This window comes from Globicephala melas, chromosome 12 (assembly GCF_963455315.2).
Source record: "Globicephala melas chromosome 12, mGloMel1.2, whole genome shotgun sequence".
In the NCBI taxonomy this organism is placed as follows: Eukaryota; Metazoa; Chordata; class Mammalia; order Artiodactyla; family Delphinidae; genus Globicephala; species Globicephala melas.
Window position 1 is genome coordinate 49,431,072 of NC_083325.1, and position 13,448 is coordinate 49,444,519.

A 13,448-nucleotide genomic window follows, 5' to 3' on the forward strand; every position below is an offset into this window, starting at 1 on the left:
AGGAAAACAACTCAACCAGCTGGTTGTAAAATGATCTAAGGGAGGGACTAGAAGCCAAGCAACCACTGAAGAGACAATTGCAGTAATTCAAGAAAGAAGTAATGAGAATCAGAACTAGGGTAGAGGCAGTGGGAATGGGGTGTAGGCAAGGGGGACGTTGCTGAATCAGCAGGACTTGTCCACTGATTGAAAGAGGGTTGAGGAGGGGGCGGGTGTGGCCACAGTGAGCGCGGGGCGGGGCCCGGCCGGCCGGGCTCCCTACAACCGCCCAGAATCAGACTCCTGGACCTGACCTGGAAGCCAAGAAGGGGGCACGGGCCCGGAAGCAGGAAACCCTGCTGGGTGAGCGCCGGGCACACGGGCGGCGCTGTCGCCGGAATTAAAGCTGGACTCCCATTCAGGACAAACAGACCTGTAATTCCTGGTGTGATGAGAGAGTGGGATTTGCTGTCCTGAAGTCATTAAGCTTGGGCCCTGGTTCCTCTTCATGAGAGACTAGGGAGGTGGAAGACTTAGAATCTGAGAATAAAAGAAGGGTGCCTCCCGCATGGATGACAGCCCAGGTGGCTGAAAAGAGGACGGTGCAGGTGAAGACCCCCAAAAGGAGGAGAAGAGCCACGGCGCCAGTGGCTACAGCAAGACCTCCTGCCGTGAGGACTGTGTGCTGCATGCATGAAGCTGAAATCCTGGACTTTGCTCTGGGGATCCTGATTGAGCGCGGAAAACAGGAAAAGCCGTTGGAACAGCTGCCTCTGGCAGGCGCTGATAAGCCAGAGAACTCCCCAGCCAGCTCAGCGCCACCGTCCCCGAGGCCCGCCCGGAGCAGAAGTGGGGACAGCGAGGACAGCGAGGACGAGGACTGTGGGGAAGACGGCCCTCCTCCGGGGCCTGCGGCTTCTGACGCGGCCTGCAGCAGAGGCCTCGGGGAGGACCAGGATGCGCTCAAATCCGTCAGAGAGATTTTTCAGCTAAGGGACAAACTTCCAGGACTTTCTGCCCAGAGTGGCTGAAGGAAGCTGGGTTTCACTCTTGGCCTGAACGCTGCCCTCAGACTGTCACGGCTTCTGCTCCCAGCTTTGCGCCTCTCTGGGCTGCACAGATTCACCTTGGGAAGTGAGGAATCAGAATGAGCTCCCGTTAGAGATCCTCCCTGCACTGTGCTCTCTCCTCGCTCAGAGGGTCTGGGATCCCCACAGTCTGTTGTGTTCAGTTACCTGGTTCCAGGGAGATGAGGTTGTGGTGGTCAACTTACTGGAACCAAAGAGTCAACTTAATAATTTTTAAAGAAAAACAAGTACGGCTGCTAAATACACTGGAATTCCTACTGTTTGGCCTCCCTAAGGAGGACGCCTATTTTAAAAATAGCTTCCATCACGAGGCAGTCAATCAGTCTGTGAGCCCTTGCTCGTCCAGCGCTGAACCAGACATCGTGCCACAGTGCTGGGCTCCGTCTAGGAGCCTGAGGCTCAGTGTACAGATTGGGAAGCCTCCTGACCAATCAGACAGGCCTCCTCCCCCCGAGCTGCCACCTTTCTTCCACTTGGTGGCCTCGGCCTTGGTCCCTGGACAGTCGGAAAGCAAGAGTGGGACAGGAACCCAAAGGAGACACCAAGGACAAGACATCACACTAGAGTCTGTGTTTCTGCTTCTGTATTCAGTGTGGCTTTTGACAGGCATAGGATGAGGCAATCACGTGCTGTACAGGTTTTCAATATATAGGTGCTGAAAAATACACAAAATTCCCCAGTGGGCGGGGAAAAAAAAGTGAGGGTTGAGAATGAAGAGGGTGGCTATTCAAGTGAAAGGGTGCAGACAGAGGAAGTTCCACAGGCTTAAGTACTTATTGAAGATCCGTTACGTATAAGAACAATGTTAGTCATCGATGACGAAAAAGACAACTAAGGTATGATTTCCGCTTTGCTCAACGTGTATTTATTGTGTTATTTCAATAGCACAAGGTTAGTGGTTAACTAATACTTTCAAGAAGTTCTCTGCAGTGCAAAACAGATTCCAATAAAACCAACAAGTCAAACTGTGATGAAAATAATAGCCTTGGCAGTAAGGTTTTCTCAGGTAACGAATTAGAGGAAAAGCATTCGAAGCAGGGGCTTCAGCACGAGCAAAGGTCTATAGTTGTGAACATGCACAGTGTTTTAGAGAATTTGGTGCAGACACAGGGTGATTAGAATGCAGGGAATAGCAGAAGACGAGGATGGGAGTCATTTAGAGTAGATGTTTAGAGAATACTGGCTATGCCACAAAAGAGGTTAGACTATAATTCTCTGGGTAATGGGATGCTCTGGAAGAGTGTGGTTTTGTTGTTGTTGTTGCTTGTTTTGTTTTTAGCAGTAACGTGAAATTGTTTGCGTTTTTGAAAGATAATACTGGTGAAGAGTGGATGGTCGATTCAACAGTATGAAATCTGAAGCCATTGGATACCAGTGAGTAGATTCTCACAATTATCCAGGTAGACAATGCTGTTCATGGCCTGAAGAAAAGCAGTGGGCTGGTAAAAAGGGGGAAAAAATTTAGAGCCATTTCAGAGGTGAAGCATGTTTGCATCCTCTCAAGTATTAGGAATCAAAATCTAACACTTGTATAAAAGTCTATCTCTTCTTTAAAGATAATCGCCTTTTCTGCTCCCCACAGTATATCATATTTTTGTTCTGCATAGCATTCGGTTATATTAACATTGTGGTTCCTTCCGGCCAGTTTCCTACTATCTTTTCACAGTGGGTAGTTCCATTATGAGGATTATTTTGTCTGGCACTTGATAAGAACATGATCTATTGATTGATAATTCCTTTATTGTATTCTTTGCAGCAGGAATACTAAATAAATTTAAAATATTCAATAATGAACTAAGAAAAAAGATAGTTTTATGAAGCATTTATCATTCCTTTGGTTACTGTGGATTATTACTGGCTGCAGGGCGACAGCCTGCCCCACTGTTTTCTACACTGTGTTGCCGTCATGATGCCATGTTTAAACAATGAGCTTTTCAAGCTGTGGATCTGTGGAATGCTGAAAATGTTTCCAGCGCTTTAGCAATGAGATGGGCAATAAGCTTTTACCTCCCTCTGTCTTTCCTGCAGAATTCCAAATTATTTTAATTTGCACTTTAGATGCATATAGTAAGAAATGAATATGAATAATCTGTGATGATGTTTGGGAGACAGAATGTACCTAATATTTTCTGCCCGGACTATAATTCAGAGTGTCAAATTACCTACATTATTATTACAAACTAGTGTGTGTTAATTCATCTATCTTCAAGTTGTTGATTTGAGAGGCAAAGGAAGCGGGGAAGAGAGAGTAAAGAGATGGCTTTGAAAAACTGTGAATTTTCAGAGGAAGAATATGAATAAGCAATTCAAGGTTGAATACGGAAACCCCACTTTTGTGAGCCATAAAATTTTGATGTGGCAAGTAGCCTAAATTGGGAATACTGAAAAGACTCAAGAAAACTACAGCAACCACTAAACACAAAAATAATTCGCCTCCCCCAAAAATGTCTCATACAAATTGACACCAGAGAGTGCCACATTTTTTTAAAATATATGTCCTTGTGAGTTTTGAAAGACTAAGAAATGGATTGCAGAATGACAGACGCTTATTATGGAGTACAATTAATATTTTATTATAACTGAAAGAGTCATGAAACACAAGTCTTTCCTCAGGTTCAAGGGTTTATGTAAAATGCCTATCTGACCCTGTCACTGCCCTGCTTCAAAGGTTTAAGGTGCCTGAGTTCCTTAAAATGAACTACAAGGTTCTTTCTGATCTAACCCCTGCCTATCTCTTTATCTTCTTTTATCTCTACAGTCTCACCAGTGTAAACTTTGTACTCCAGCAGTAATCTACTTGCCCTTCCTTCATCCAATTCACCTTGCCTCTTCCTGGCCCTCTAGATTTCTTCTCATAGTGCAAATCAATCCTTATTGCATTGTGTTTAAATTGTACATTTCTAGCTGTCCAACTAGATTTCGTCAAGAAATATTTCTGGGCTTCCCTGGTGGCGCAGTGGTTGAGAGTCCGCCTGCCGATGCAGGGGACATGGGTTCGTGCCCCGGTCCGGGAAGATCCCACATGCCGCGGAACGGCTGGGCCCGTGAGCCATGGCCGCTGAGCCTGCGCGTCCGGAGCCTGTGCTCCGCAACGGGAGAGGCCGCAGCAGTGAGAGGCCCGCGTACCGCAAAAAAAAAAAAAAAAAGAAATATTCCTAAATGAGAGGGGGCATCCGTTAAACCAAGGGGAACCAAAATGTTCCATCCTTGCTATTCTATCTGAAATAACATAAAAGTGTATACTCTTTGTTATGTCTAGAAATACCTTGTGGAATTGCTCATCATTTCTGACCCATAGCCCCCCGGGGATTATTGGAAATATTATCTGTTTCAGATGTAATCCTGAAAGATCACTATGTTATGGTTTGTAAGTTTTAAAACAAGGTTGTAAAAAATAAACAATTTTCAAGTTTACAATAGACTTCAGGAAAATTGAGTTAAACATGTGAATCAAAAAGACACATCAGTGTTCAAGGATGGCCTATGTGCCCATTTGTATTGAACATTTTGCAAATTATTGTTTTGGATAACTGCTTTGCAGCTTCAAGGAGGTTGCCAACAGATTTTATCAACTTTCAAATAAGGATGAATGGATATTACAGGGATTGAGAATAAATATTACATCGACAAGATTAGACACTCATTTCCTCACACTGGCAAAATGTAATAGAGACATCACAAATTTAAGTAATAAGATGGCTTTCTGAAGTAGCAAAAATTCATGGTTGGCATTATGAATATAGATGCTTAACAGGAGTAAGGAAATGTACAAATTGCCTTTTGTGATGTTGTTCCAAAGTTGAAAGCAAACGAGCTGCATGATCTTAACAAGCTATATCTTTCCCCCATGCATCTGTGCTCTCAGGCATAACTTAAAACAGTTGCACTAGAATTAGGGTCAGAAGATGTGTAGCCTGCATGCCACCTCTGCCACTATCTCCTCTTGTGCCCATAGCAGACAGTGATGGATAACTAATTGGAATACTCTCTTCCACTGAGCCTCAGAACCCTACTCAACAATTTAGAAAACCACTACTCTTATACAGGTTTTGACTAAGAGAAAAACTAACTTGTTTTCCAGCTCTCAAATTCCGTGAATCCCCCAGTCTAAACTCTAAATCATAAGCAAACTCCTTCTTTGGAATGGGCAATATGAGATAGCTTCTGATATGATAAAGAACTTGAGGCTTTTTTAATGTTTGCCTAGATTCCTTTGAGCTTTCCAGACTTTCTGTAATATCACTGCCTTGTATTTGTTCTGCCTTTGTAACTTTTCCCCGGAACTTCATTTTCATTTATTATTCATCTCTTCCCTGACCCCAACCCTTTGAGGTCAGTAGAGCACAGAGTTAAGCTAACTCATCTGTGTCATCTTTAGTCCTACAACCAGCAATAAGCCACGCCCAAACCAGTACACAAATACCTTGACTCCCAGTCTGTTTCTCTGGAATGGCAAAGCGGAGCAAACAGATGAGGGAAGGAGGATGGAAACTCCTCAGAAAACCAGTACTATTCAGGGTAAGCTTTGTCAGCAAAGCCTACTAAACTTTTACATTACACAACAAATGTTTCGGTCTCCCATTCCCACTCTCAAAAAGGCTGTTGAGTTCATACTTTTTTGCTAAAAATTCTGAACTGGGAACCGAAGCTAGAAAAACGAACATCATTGACATCCTAATGCTCTTGCCATTCACGAAGGCCAAAAGCTAAAGTCAGGCCAGGAGGACAAGTGTAGACCAGAGTTAGATCGTTCTCAGTGTAATTAACAGAGACAGACTTAGCAATGTCTTTGACCAGGCCAAATCCGTCCAGCCTGGAGCTAACACTGGACTCACAATGCTTAGTACAGTCAAGTATCAGAAAAATATACCAGGGCACTGAAAAAATTTAAACTTTTCCACATCTTACTATTCTTTTCTCTGAATTTTTCATGGAGGTATATGTATTGGTTTTCTATTAATACATAACAAATGCGAAAAACTTACAGGCTTAAAACAATACGCATTTATTATCTCATGGTTTCTGTGGGTCAGGAGTCAAGGCATGGCTAACTGGGCTCTCTGCTCAGGCTATCAGAAGATTGCAGTCACAGTGTTTGGCTTGCCTGTATTCCTTTCTAGAATCTTAGCAGCATCTTCCCAGCTTAAACAGTTGCAAGAACTCAATTCTGTGTGGTTGTAAGACTGAGGCTCTCAGCTCCTAGAGGCCACCTGCAGTTCCCTGCCATGTGATCCTTCCATAAGCAGTTCACATCATAGGAGCTTGCTTCTTCAAGGCCAGTCCCCTAAGACTCCAGTCCTCTAAGACTCAGTCTTTATAACCTAATCTGGGGTGTGACACATTTGCTGTTTTATATTAGCTAGAAACCGGTCATGGGACCTGCCTACATTCAAGGGGAGGGGATTACCAAAAGCCTTGGATACCAGGAGGCAGAAATTGTCAGAGATCTCTCTCAGGTCTCTCTGCAACAGTATGTGTGTACTAAAAAGGAAAAAAAAAATTATATGTTAGGACTTAAATAGAACTTAGTTTGTGCCAATTTCTTATTTTCATCTAGTAGCTTATTTAATTTTCACCACTATCTAATGAGTGAATATGACTATTATTGTCTTCATTTTATAGAAGAAGAAACTGAGGCACAGTTCAAGTGACTTGTCCAAAGCACACAATTGGTCAGAGGTAAAATAGGAACGTGAATGCAGATAATCTGGCTGCAGAGCCCATCTTTTTTTTTTTTTCTCTCAAATAGCATTTTATTTTTTTCTCCATTTTATATATTTTTCTAACATTTTTATTGGAGTATAATTGCTTTACAATGGTGTGTTAGTTTCTGCTGTATAACAAAGTGAATCAGCTATATGTATACATATATCCCCATATCCCCTCCCACTTGGCGTCTCCCTCCCACCCTCCCTATCCGACCCCTCTAGCTGGTCACGAAGCACTGAGCTGATCTCCCCGTGCTATGTGGCTGCTTCCCACTAGCTATCTATTTTACATTTGGTAGTGTACATATGTCCATGCCACTCTCTCACTTCGTCCCAGCTTACCTTTCCCCCTCCCTGTGACCTCAAGTCCATTCTCTATGTCTGCATCTTTATTCGTGTCCTGCCCCTAGGTTCTTCAGAAACTTTTTTTTTTTTAGATTCCATATATATGTGTTAGCGTATGATATTTGTTTTTCTCTTTCTGACTTACTTCACTCTGTATGACAGGATCCAGGTCCATCCACCTCACTGCAAATAACTCAATTTCATTTATTTTTATGGTTGAGTAATATTCCATTGTATATATGCGTCACATCTTCTTTATCCATTCATCTGTCGATGGACACTTAGGGTGCTTCCATGTCCTGGCTATTGTAAATAGAGCTGCAGTGAACATTGTGGTACATGTCTCTTTTTGAATTACGGTTTTCTCAGGGTATATGCCCAGTAGTGGGATTGCTGGGTCATATGGTAGTTGTATTTGTAGTTTTTTAAGGAACCTCCATACTGTTCTCCACAGTGGCTGTATCAATTTACATTCTCACCAACAGTGCAAGAGTGTTCCCTTTTCTCCACACCATCTCCAGCATTTATTGTTTGTAGATATTTTTATGACGGCCATTCTGAGGAGTGTGAGGTGATAACTCATTGTAGTTTTCATTTGCATTTCTCTAACGATTAGTGATGTTGAACATCCTTTCATGTGTTTGTTGGCAATCTGTTTATCTTCTTTGGAGAAATGTCTATTTAGGTCTTCTGCCGATTTTTGGATTGGGTTTTTTGGGTTTTTTTTAATATTGAGGTGCGTGAGCTGCTTGTAAATTTTGCCGATTAATCCTTTGTCAGTTGCTTCATTTGAAAATATTTTCTCCCACTCTGAGGGTTGTCTTTTCATCTTGCTTATGGTTTCCTTTGCTGTGCAAAAGCTTTGAAGTTTCATTAGGTCCCATTTGTTTATTTTTGTTTTTATTTCCATTTCTCTAGGAGGTGGGTCCAAAAGGATCTTGCTGTGATTTATGGCATAGAGTGTACTGCTTAGGTGCTCCTCTAGGAGTTTTATAGTGTCTGGCCTTATATTTAGGTCTCTAATCCATTTTGAGTTCATTTTTGTGTATAGTCTTAGGGAGTGTTCTGATTTCATTCTTTTACATGTAGCTGTGCATTTCTCCCAGCACCGCTTATTGAATAGGCTTTCTTTCTCCATTGTATACTCTTGCCTCCTTTGTCAAAGATAAGGTGACCATATGTGCATGGGTTTGTCTCTGGGCTTTCTATCCTGTTCTGTTGATCTGTATTTCTGTTTTTGTGCCAGTACCATACTGTCTTGATTACTGTAGCTTTGTAGTATAGTCTGAAGTCAGGGAGCCTGATTTCCTCCAGCTCTGTTTTTCTTTCTCAAGATTGCTTTGGCTATTCGGGGTCTTTTGTGTTTCCATACAAATTGTGAAATTTTTTGTTCTAGTTCTATGGAAAATGCCATTGATAGTTTGATAGGGATTGCATTGAACTGTAGATTGCTTTGGGTAGTATAGTCATTTTCACAATGTTGATTCCTCCAATGAAAGAATATGGTATATCTGTCCATCTGTTTGTATCTTTAATTTCTTTCATCACTGCCTTATAGTTTTCTGCATACAGGTCTTTTGTCTCCTTAGGTAGTTTTATTCCTAGGTATTTTATTCTCTTTGTTGCAGTGGTAAATGGGAATGTTTCCTTAATTTCTCTTTCAGATTTTTCATCATTAGTGTATAGGAATGCAAGAGATTTCTGTGCATTAATTTTGTATCCTGCTACTTTACCAACTTCATTGATTAGCTCTAGTAGTTTTCTGGAAGCATCTTTAGGATTCTCTATGTATAGTATCATGTCATCTGCAAACAGTGACAGCTTTACTTCTTCTCTTCTGATTTGGATTCCTTTTATTTCTTTTTCTTCTCTGGTTGCTGGGGCTAAAACTTCAAAAACTATGTTGAATAATAGTGGTGAGAGTGGACAACCTTGTCTTGTTCCTGATCTTAGAGGAAATGGTTTCAGTTTTTCACCATTGAGAACGATGTTGGCTGTGGGTTTGTCATATATGGCCTTTATTATGTTGAGATAAGTTCCCTCTATACCTACTTTCTGGAGGGTTTTTATTGTAAATTGGTGGTGAACTTTGTCGAAAGCTTTTCCTGCATCTATTGAGATGATGATTTGGTTTTTCTCCTTCAGTTTGTTAATATGGTGTATCAGATTGATTGATTTGTGTATATTGAAGAATTCTTGCATCCCTGGAATAAACCCCACTTGATCATGGTGTATGATCCTTTTAATGTGTTTTGGATTCTGTTTGCTAGTATTTTGTTGAGGATTGTTGCATCTATATTCATCTGTGATATTGGCCTATAGTTTTCTTTTTTGTGTGACATCTTTGTCTGGTTTTGATGTCAGGGTGATGGTGGCCTCGTAGAATGAGTTTCGGAGTGTTCCTCCCTCTTCTGTATTTTGGAAGAGTTTGAGAAGGATAGGTGTTAGCTCTTCTTTAAATGTCTGTTAGAATTCGCCTGTGAAGCCATCTTGTCCTGGGCTTTTATTTGTTGGAAGATTTTTAATCAGTTTCAATTTCAGTGCTTGCGATAGGTCTGTTTATATTTTCTGTTTCTTCCTGGTTCAGTCTCAGAAGGTTGTGCTTTTCTAAGAAGTTGTCCATTTCTTCCAGGTTGTCCATTTTATTGGCATATAGTTGCTTGTAGTAATCTCTCATGATCCTTTGTATTTCTTCAGTATCAGTTGATACTTTGCCTTTTTTCATTTTTAATTCTGTTGACTTGAGTCTTCTCCCTTTTTTTCTTGATGAGCCTGGCTAATGATTTATCAATTTTGTTTATCTTCTCAAAGAACCAGCTTTTAGATTTATTAATCTTTGCTATTGTTTCCTTCTTTTCTTTTTCATTTATTTCTGATCTGATGTTTATGATTTCTTTCTTTGTGCTACCTTTGGCGTTTTTTTGTTCTTCTTTCTCTAATTGCTTTAGGTGTAAGGTTAGATTGTTTATTTGAGATGTTTCTTGTTTCTTGAGTTAGGATTGTATTGCTATAAACTTCCCTCTTAGAACTGCTTTTGCTGCATCCCATGGGTTTTGGGTCATCTTGTTTTCATTGTCATTTGTTTCTAGGTAATTTTTGTTTCCTCTTTGAATTCTTCAGTGATCTCTTGGTTATTTCATAGCGTATTGTTTAACCTCCATGTATTTGTGTTTTTTACAGCCTGCTTCCTGTAATTCATATCTAGTCTCATAGCATTGTGGTCAGAAAAGATACTTGATACGAGTTCAATTTTCTTAAATTTACCAAGGTTTGATTTTTGACCCAAGATATGATTTATCCTGGAGAATATTTCATGAGCACTTGAGAAGAAAGTGTATTCTGTTGTTTTCGGATGGAATGTCCTATAAATATCAATTAAGTCCATCTTGTTTAATGTGTCATTTGAAGCTGTGTTTCCTTATTTATTTTCATTTTGGATGATCTGTCTATTGGTGAAAGTGAGGTGTTAAATTCCCCTACTATGATTGTGCTACTCTCGATTTCCCCTTTTATGGCTGTTAGCATTTGCCTTATTTATTGAAGTGCTCCTATGTTGGGTGCATAAATATTTACAATTGTTATATATCTTCTTCTTGGATTGATCCTTTGATCATTATGTAGTGACCTTTTTTGCCTATTATAATAGTCTTTATTTTAAAGTCTATTTTGTCTGATATAAGAATTGCTACTCCCGCATTGTTTTGATTTCCATTTGCATGGAATATCTTTTTCTGTCCCCTCACTTTCAGTCTGTATGTATCCCTAGGACTGAAGTGGGTCTCTTGTAGACAGCATATATATGGGTCTTGTTTTTGTATCCATTCAGCCAGTCTGTGTCTTTTGGTTGTAGCATTTAATCCATTTACATTTAAGGTAGTTATCGATATGTATGGTCCTGTTACCATTCTCTTAATTGTTTTGGGTTTGATATCGTAGGTCTTTTACTTCTCCTGTGTTTCCTGCCTTGAGAAGTTCCTTTAGCATTTGTTGTAAAGCTGGTTTGGTGGTGCTGAATTCTCTTAGCTTTTGCTTGTCTATTAAGGTTTTAATTTCTCCGTCGAATCTGAATGAGATCCTTGCTGGGTAGAGTAATCTTGGTTGTAGGTTTTTCCCATTCATCACTTTAAATATGTCCTGCCACTCTCTTCTTGGCTTGCAGAGTTTCTGCTGAAAGATCTGCTGTTAACCTTATGGGGATTCCCTTGTATGTTATTTGTTGTTTTTCCCTTGCTGCTTTTAATATTTTTTCTTTGTATTTAATTTTTGATAGTTTGATTACTATGTGTCTTGGCATGTTTCTCCTTGGATTTATCTTGTATGGGACTGTCTGCACTTCCTGGACTTGATTAACTATTTCCTTTCCCTTATTAGGGAAGTTTTCCACTATAATCTCTTCAAATATTTTCTCAGAACCTTTCTTTTTCTCTTCTTCTGGGACCCGTATAATTCGAACGTTGGTGCGTTTAATGTTTCCCCAGAAGTCTCTGAGACTGTCCTCAATTCTTTTCATTCTTTTTTTCTTTATTCTACTCTGCAGGAATTATTGCCACTATTTGATCTTCCAGGTCACTTTTCCGTTCTTCTGCCTCAGTTATTCTGCTATTGATTCCTTCTAGAGAATTTTTAATTTCATTTATTGCATTGTTCATCATTGTTTGCTCTTTAGTTCTTCTAGGTCCTTGTTAAACGTTTCTTGTATTTTCTCCATTCTATTTCCAAGGTTTTGGATATCTTTACTATCATAACTCTGAATTCTTTTTCAGGTAGACTGCCTATTTCCTCTTCATTTGTTTGTTCTGGTGGGTTTTTGCTCCTTGCTCCTTAATGTGCTGCATATTTCTCTGTCTTCTCATTTTGCTTAACTTACTGTGTTTGGGGTCTGCTTTTTGCAGGCTGCAGGTTCGTAGTTCCCGTTGTTTTTGGTGTCTGCCCACAGTGGGTATGGTTGGTTCAGTGGGTTGTGTAGGCTTCCTGGTGGACGGACTGGTGCCTGTGTTCTGCTGGGTGGGGCTGGATCTTATCTTTCTGGTGGGCAGGGCTGCATCCAGTGGTTTGTTTTGGAGTGTCTTTGAATTTAGTATGATTTTAGGCAGCGTCTCTGCTAATGGGTGGGGTTTTGTTCCTGTCTTGCTAGTTGTTTGGCATGGGGCATCTATCACTGGAGCTTGCTGGCCGTTGGGTGGAGCTGGATCTTAGCGTTGAGATGGAGATCTTTGGGAGAGCTCTCGCCGATTATATTATGTGGGGCCTGGAGGTCTCTGGTGGTCCAGTGTCCTGAACTTGGCTCTCCCCCCTCAGCGGCTCAGGCCTGACACCCGGCCAGAGCACCAAGACCCTGTCAGCCACACGCTTCAGAAGAAAAGGGAGAAATAAAGAAGGAAAATAATTAAAATTAAATAATTAAAATTTAAAAATTAAAAAAATTATTAAAACTAAATAGTAATTAAAAAAAAAGAGAGCAACCAAACCAATAAAGAAATCTACCAATGATTACAAGCGCTAAAAGCTATTCTAAGGTAAACATAAAAATCAGAAACAAGTCAATCGCAGACAGTAAACCCCAAGTCTACAGTTGCTCCCAAATTCCACCCCCTCAATTTTGGTTGATTCATTGTCTGTTCAGGTATTCCACAGATGCTGGGTATCTCAAGTTGATTGTGGGGATTTAATCCTCTGCTCCTAAGGCTGCTGGGAGATATTTCCCTTTCTCTTCTTTGTTCGCACAGCTCCTGGGGTTCAGCTTTGGTGTTGCCCCACCTCTGTGGGTAGGTTACCCTCAGGCTTCTGTTCCACCCAGACCAGATGGGTTTAAAGCAGCACTGATTAGGTGGCTCTGGCTCACTCATGCCAGAGGGGGGGAGGGGTACAGTAGTTATAATTGGAACACCGGGTGAGCCTGTGATGGCAGAGGCCAGAATGCCTTTGCAACAGCCTGAGGCATGCCGCGTTTTCTCCCGGGGAAGTTGTCCCTGGATCACGCGACCCTGGCAGTGGCGGGCTGCAAAGGCTCCCGGGAGGGGAGATGTGGATGGTGACCTGTGTTTGCACACAGGCTTCTTGGTGGCTGCAGCAGCAGCGTTAGCGTTTCATGCCCGTCTCTGGTGTCCAAGCTGATAGCCACGGCTCACGCCCATCTCTGGAGCTCTTTTAGGCGGTGCTCTGCCTTCTCTGGGCAGACAGGGAAGGAATCCTCTCTCCACGTGCACCCCAAAACAGTGGTCTCTTGCCTCTGAGACAGGTCCATACTTTTTCCCAGACTCCCTCCTGGCTAACTGTGGTACACTAACCCCCTTCAGGCTGTGTTCACGCAGCCAACCGCAGTCCTCTC

The 13,448-nt window shown here is 41.4% G+C and overlaps 1 protein-coding gene and 1 pseudogene across 26 annotated transcripts in view; both read left to right on the top strand.

Moving 5' to 3' along the window:
- Window positions 1-1,336, top strand: part of LOC138842927 (cell cycle regulator of non-homologous end joining pseudogene) — a 43,844-nt pseudogene extending 42,508 nt beyond the window's left edge.
- NRXN1 (neurexin 1) overlaps window positions 1-13,448 on the top strand; it is a 1,122,745-nt gene that overhangs the window by 1,027,633 nt on the left and 81,664 nt on the right. The gene's annotated exons all lie outside the window — the stretch shown is intronic.